Below are 5,844 nucleotides of genomic sequence, written 5' to 3' on the forward strand. Positions count from 1 at the left end.
GATTTCCAATTTTCGGTAAACAATGAGTTTGATAACTCAAGAGTCCCCAATTAATCAACCAGAGCCAAAAGGTAGAAAAATCTAAATTATTTATATCATAAATAAAAGAAACAAATCATAGATCTAAAAATACCTCAAATTATATTAACCAAAGAAAATCATAACATGAATGGTCATTAAACAAATAAAAGAGAAAATAAATAAATAAGAACATTGAACCTGAGATGAAGAAGAAATATTCCTAATTTCTAAAAATCCTAATCCTAATCCTAAGAGAGAGGAGAGAACATCTCTCTCTAAAAACTACATCTAAAACCTAAAATTGAATTCTGAAAGCCTCTTGAGTCTCTGCATGTTCCCTGACTTTAATCTGTGTTTCTGGGCCCAAATCTGGGTTGAAATACGGCCCAGAATCTTGCCAGCGACTTTTGTAATTCTGCCGATCGCGCACGTAAGGCGTCCACGTCATCCACGCATTCGCGTCACTCAACATTTCTCGTACCACGCGTGCGCGTTGTCCACGCTTTCGCGTCGTTCGTGCAGCTTCCAATCCGCGCGGTCGCGTCAGGCACGCGAGCGCGTCACGGTAATCCCTTCTATTTCACGCTGGTCATCTCCTCAATTCCTTGTGTTCCTTCCATTTTTACATGCTTCCTCTTCATTCCTTACGCCATTCCTGCCCTATGAAGCCTGAGACACTTAACATACAGATCACGGCATCGAATGATACAAAGGTAGATAAAAATATACAACAAAAAGGTCCTTAGGAAGCAAGTTATTAATCATAGGATATTTTTAGGAAGGAATTTTAAATACATGCAAATCACATGAATAAGTGGGTGAAAAGCTTGATAAAACCACTCAATAAAACACAATATAAACCATAAAATAGTGGTTTATCAACCTCCCCACACTTAAACATTAGCATGTCCTCATGCTAAACTCAAGGAGACTAAATAAATGAGTAGGAAAAGGCAAGACTCATGCAATGCAACCTATGAATGTGAATGCAACTATATGTTAAAATGATTCTACCTACTTGGTGAAAAAGTAAGTAAATCTTTCAAGAATAAATATGAGCTGGATTTCCCTAATTCAAATCACAAAATACAATACAAATAACTTGCAAGAAGAAGATAGCTCATGAAAGCAGGGAACATAGAATTAAGCACTGAACCCTTACTGGTAGTGTATATCACTCTAGCTCTCAAGTGTCTAGGGTCAATTCTCTCAATTCTCTACTAATCTTGCTTTCTATAGCTTGCTCTTCATCAAACAATCAACAAAAATTTAATTCACCAATACACAAATCAAGAGGTCTTTTAAGGGTTGTAATGGGGTTAGGGTCAAGGTAGGATTGTATTTGGCCAAGTGGACTAAAATCTGAATCCTTAATTAACATAAACTTTCCACCTAACTTAAGACAATCCATTTAATTACAATACAAGATCTAACTTCCCAGTAACTATGTTTTTCACATATTCATGCATCCTAAATTTGAGTTCAGTACATATGCATTGATACTAACACTTACTTTGGGGCATTTTGTCCCCTTTTATTATCTGCTTTTTTTTTCATTTTTTTCTTTTATTCTTCTCAATGCATATGATTAATGTTTTGAATGCATAAACATGTTCTTAACATTTTTCATATTTTCACACAAAGTCTAACATACTCAATTCCCAAACCAAATGTTTCCAAACCTACTTTTCCCCATACTTAATTCATGAGCATTCTCACTAGTCTAAGCTAATCAAGGATTCAAATTAAGGATATTATTGTTTTCCGCTTAGAGTTAGTGATGTGCTAAAGTAAAGAACAAGGGGTAAAATAGGCTCAACATAGGTTTGCAAAGGATAATAAAAGGTAAGGCCATATGGGTATGTAAGCTCAGTGAAACAAGGCCTCAATCATATAAGTGCATGCATACATCAAATAATAGAAATATAGAATTAAGCAAGATAAAGATCACAATTTTAGAAAGAAAAACACACACCAAAAATAAAATATTGGTTGATAGAATGCAACCAATCAAATAGGCTCAAAATCTCACTGGTTTTGTGTGTTCGAGCTCTAAACTATGTTCCAAAATAATATTTCTTCACACAAGTTTTTCAAGAAGTTTTGCTCAAATTAGTGAAATACTATAAAAATTTTCTTGAGAAAGAAAATGTTACTTCAACCAAGTGGTAAAATATGCACAAAATCAAACAAATATGCAAATGCAACAATGAAAAACAAAAATTGGTGTTAAGAAGGGACTAACTAACCCGTGGAGATCGTTATCGACCTCTCCACACTTAAAGATTGCACCGTCCTCGGTGCATGCAGAGATGTGCAGGTGGCAGTGGATGTGGTTCCTCAGCTGGTGCTCTTTTTGTTCCTTTCCTTGCCGGTGGTTTGGGAGTAGCTTTCTTTTTTACCCTTCTTAATGGCCATCCTGAAAAAGGAAAAAGTAAGTAACTTTAAAACTAAGGGTTAGAGCAAGGAAGAGGATAGTATAAGTGATAATCAATGCACAGTAAAGAAGGATGTTGTTAACACATGGTCATGACTACATGTGAAAAGGTCATCAATGAAAATATAGCAAGTGCATGTAATGACAACTAGATGCAAGATGTTTATTGGCATGCTGGCAAAGGCATGAGTAGCATAGATCAAGAACTAAATGTCCAAGTTAGAATATCATCTCTTTCAAACTAATAAGTTGTTTGTATTAACAATTATATTTAATTAATAAAACATAAAAGGGGTTTTGTGAAAAGCAAGCATTAGAGTAGTAGAATAGAATAATTTAAAATAGTGGACAATGCCATACGGGCTTTTACAAAAACACTTAGCATGCATGGTAAATATGTTATTGAAAGTTATTCCGAGGGTTACCTGAAACGTATAGCTCGGTCGTCTGGAGGGGCCCGAGGTGAGGGTCAGGGACCCGAGCTTGATATGTAGAGTGGTTGGTGGTTGTACCTGCAATGACACTCCGATGCTTAAGTTAGCATGGGTCCAAGCAGATATGTGTAGAATGTGGAATGAATGCCATACCTGGGTGCTCCAGTGTATTTATAGTAGTTGGCCGTGATCTTCCCTGGATAAGATATTCTTATCTTATCTTATCTTTTGAGAGTTTTATCCCTATCTTTGCGGAACCGCCTCTTCTAGGCCTTTTCGGCCTTTAGGTTTTGGGCTGCGTTCCTTTTGATGGGCCTTCTTTGCTTTATTGTCCGAGGTCCGACCTCTAGGCGTGGGCCTTAGGACAAGGTCGGACCTTTCACGGTTTTGCCGAGTTGGAGGAGCCCGGTCAGGGTATGAACAGTGCCCCTGCCCGAGTTCGTCCTTTTTTGGAGGTCGAGCTCGGGCATAGTAGTTTTTCAAAATTCAAAAATGGCCGTTCCTGCATTTATTGCTTTTTACCGTTTCTCCTCGATTTCCGTTCGGGCTCTGTGAAGGCATTATTTATTTGCTCCCTTCCTTTTTCTTCGTTTATTCTGTTCCCTTCCTGTTTTTCTAAGTTTCGCCGTCTCCTTTTTCGAGCACTGCTTCTTCTCTCTCTTAGTTCTTCTTCCCCGAATCTTTCCGTGTGTCTTTCCGGGGTTTCCTCTGCGCCGCCGTTTCGTTCTCCTTGCTTCGGAGCTCTTCGCCTTCGTTTTCTTTCTTCCAGGTTTGTTCCCCTGTTTCTATTTTCTTGTGATCATATGCTTCTGTTCTTTGTGTGGCTCTTGTTTGTTTCTTTTTCTTTATGCCTGAGTTGCCCCGAAAAGAGGCGCCGCCATTGCTTTGTTTGTATATGGGGGGGCTCTTTTTGTTTTTCTGGTACTTTGTTCCGGGTTGCCGCATTTTCTTTTGTTGGGTTTTTGTTTCTTGTTTGGCTGAACGGGTTTTCGCTGTCTGCTTTATGTGATTTTTGCTTGCTGTTTGTATTTCTTCTTTGTAGGTAAGAGTTTTATGTCTCGAAAGGTTCTTCAAGCGATGTCGACCAAGATTCCAAGTGGTCTTGGTTGGGTAGACCCTCTTCCTCTAAAAGTCCCTTCTGTGGTAGATTCTGAATATTTGGCTAGGTTCCGTAGGCACTGTAGCATATGTGAGAATAGAGAGTCTGAGAGGGATTATGAACTAGTAGCCCCGGATTCCGAGGAGAGAGTTTGCTTCCCGCCTTTAGATAGTTCCGAGAAGCTCTTCTTTTATGCTTATGATTGTTTTTTCTCTAAGCTGAGTGTCCGACTTCCTTTTACCGACCTGGAGTCCGAGGTGTTGTGGTCTTGTAACCTTGCCCCTACGCAGCTCCATCCAAATTCTTGGGCGTTTTTAAAGCTGTTTCAACTTTTGTGTCAGTTTTTGGGCGTCGCTCCCTCTATTTCTCTTTTTTCCTACTTATTTGTGTTGACGAAGCCGGGGTCGGGTGGAGGGAAGGTGTCTTGGGTCTCTTTTAGGGCTAACCAGGGAAGGAAGTTTTGTACCCTTTATGATGAGTCCTTTCATGATTTCAAGAACTTTTATTTCAAGGTCCGGGCTACTGGAGACGTCCGACCTTTCTTTCTGGATGAGAGTGGGGAGCCTTCTTTTCCTCTTTGTTGGCAGGAGAATGTAGTGTCTGCTAAGTATACTTTTGAGAGTCTAGATGAGGTTGAGCAGGCTTTTGTGGGTGTGGTGAGCAGTTTATGGGGTCGGGCACCTCACTTGGACACGAAGAAAATGTTGGGAGATCCAAGCCTTCTCCGTTCCGAGTTAGGTAGTTTCCCGACCTCTCCGAGATTCTTCTTTTTTAGTATTTTGGTTTTGCTTGTTTTTGGTGGAATTTCTGTTGTGGTAATCCTTTTCTTTTTATTTCTGCAGAGATGTCTTCTCAGGCGGATTCCATGAAGTTCCTTCGTCGGACGAAGAAGTCTGTGGCTGCTCGAAATATCGAGGCTGGGGAGGCTTCTGCCCGATCTTCTCCGCAGAAAGAGAGTACACCTCGGGTCAAATTTTTCTAGCTGTAGTACCGTCTTAGATTACAGGCGTGCCAGGCCCTGGGCAGCTCATTGCCTTCTAGGTCGGATATCTTGTAATAGCCTGTTCCTAAGACTTCTGTTACTTTGTAGGGTCCTTTCCAGTTTGCGGCTAGCTTTCCTTCTCCCGACTTTTGTGTTCCGATGTCATTTCGGATTAGAATTAGGTCGTGAGTGGAGAAGCTTCGTTTTATTACCTTCTGATTGTATCTGAGGGCCGTTCGCCGTTTTAAGGCTTCTTCTCGGATCTGGGCCCTTTCTCGGACCTCGGGGAGGAGGTCGAGTTCTTCCTTTTGTGCCTGCGGGTTACCTTCTTCGTTGTAGAAGATGACTCTGGGTGACCCTTCATCTATTTCGATAGGAATCATTGCCTCCATCCCATAAGCTAGTCGGAATGGCGATTCTCCCGTTGTAGAGTGTGGAGTTGTCCGATATGCCCATAGCACCTGGGGGAGCTCTTCGGCCCATGCCCCTTTGGCCTCTTGGAGTCTCCGTTTTAACCCGGCCAAGATGACTTTATTTGCAGCCTCTGCTTGTCCATTGGCTTGTGGGTGCTCGACTGAGGTGAATTGCTGTTTGATTTTTAGTTCGGCCACCAAGTTCTGAAAACTTGTGTCCGTGAACTGTGTTCCATTGTCTGTTGTGATGGAGTAGGGGACTCCGAACCTTGTGACAATATTTTTGTATAGGAATTTGCGACTTTTCTGAGCCGTAATGGTGGCTAAGGGTTCAGCTTCGATCCACTTTGTGAAGTAGTCGACTCCTACTATGAGGTATTTGACTTGCCCCGGTCCTTGGGGAAACGGGCCGAGTAGGTCAAGTCCCCATTTTGCGAAGGGCCATGGTGCGGTGATGC

The sequence above is a fragment of the Arachis stenosperma genome, chromosome 3 (genome assembly GCF_014773155.1).
Source record: "Arachis stenosperma cultivar V10309 chromosome 3, arast.V10309.gnm1.PFL2, whole genome shotgun sequence".
In the NCBI taxonomy this organism is placed as follows: Eukaryota; Viridiplantae; Streptophyta; class Magnoliopsida; order Fabales; family Fabaceae; genus Arachis; species Arachis stenosperma.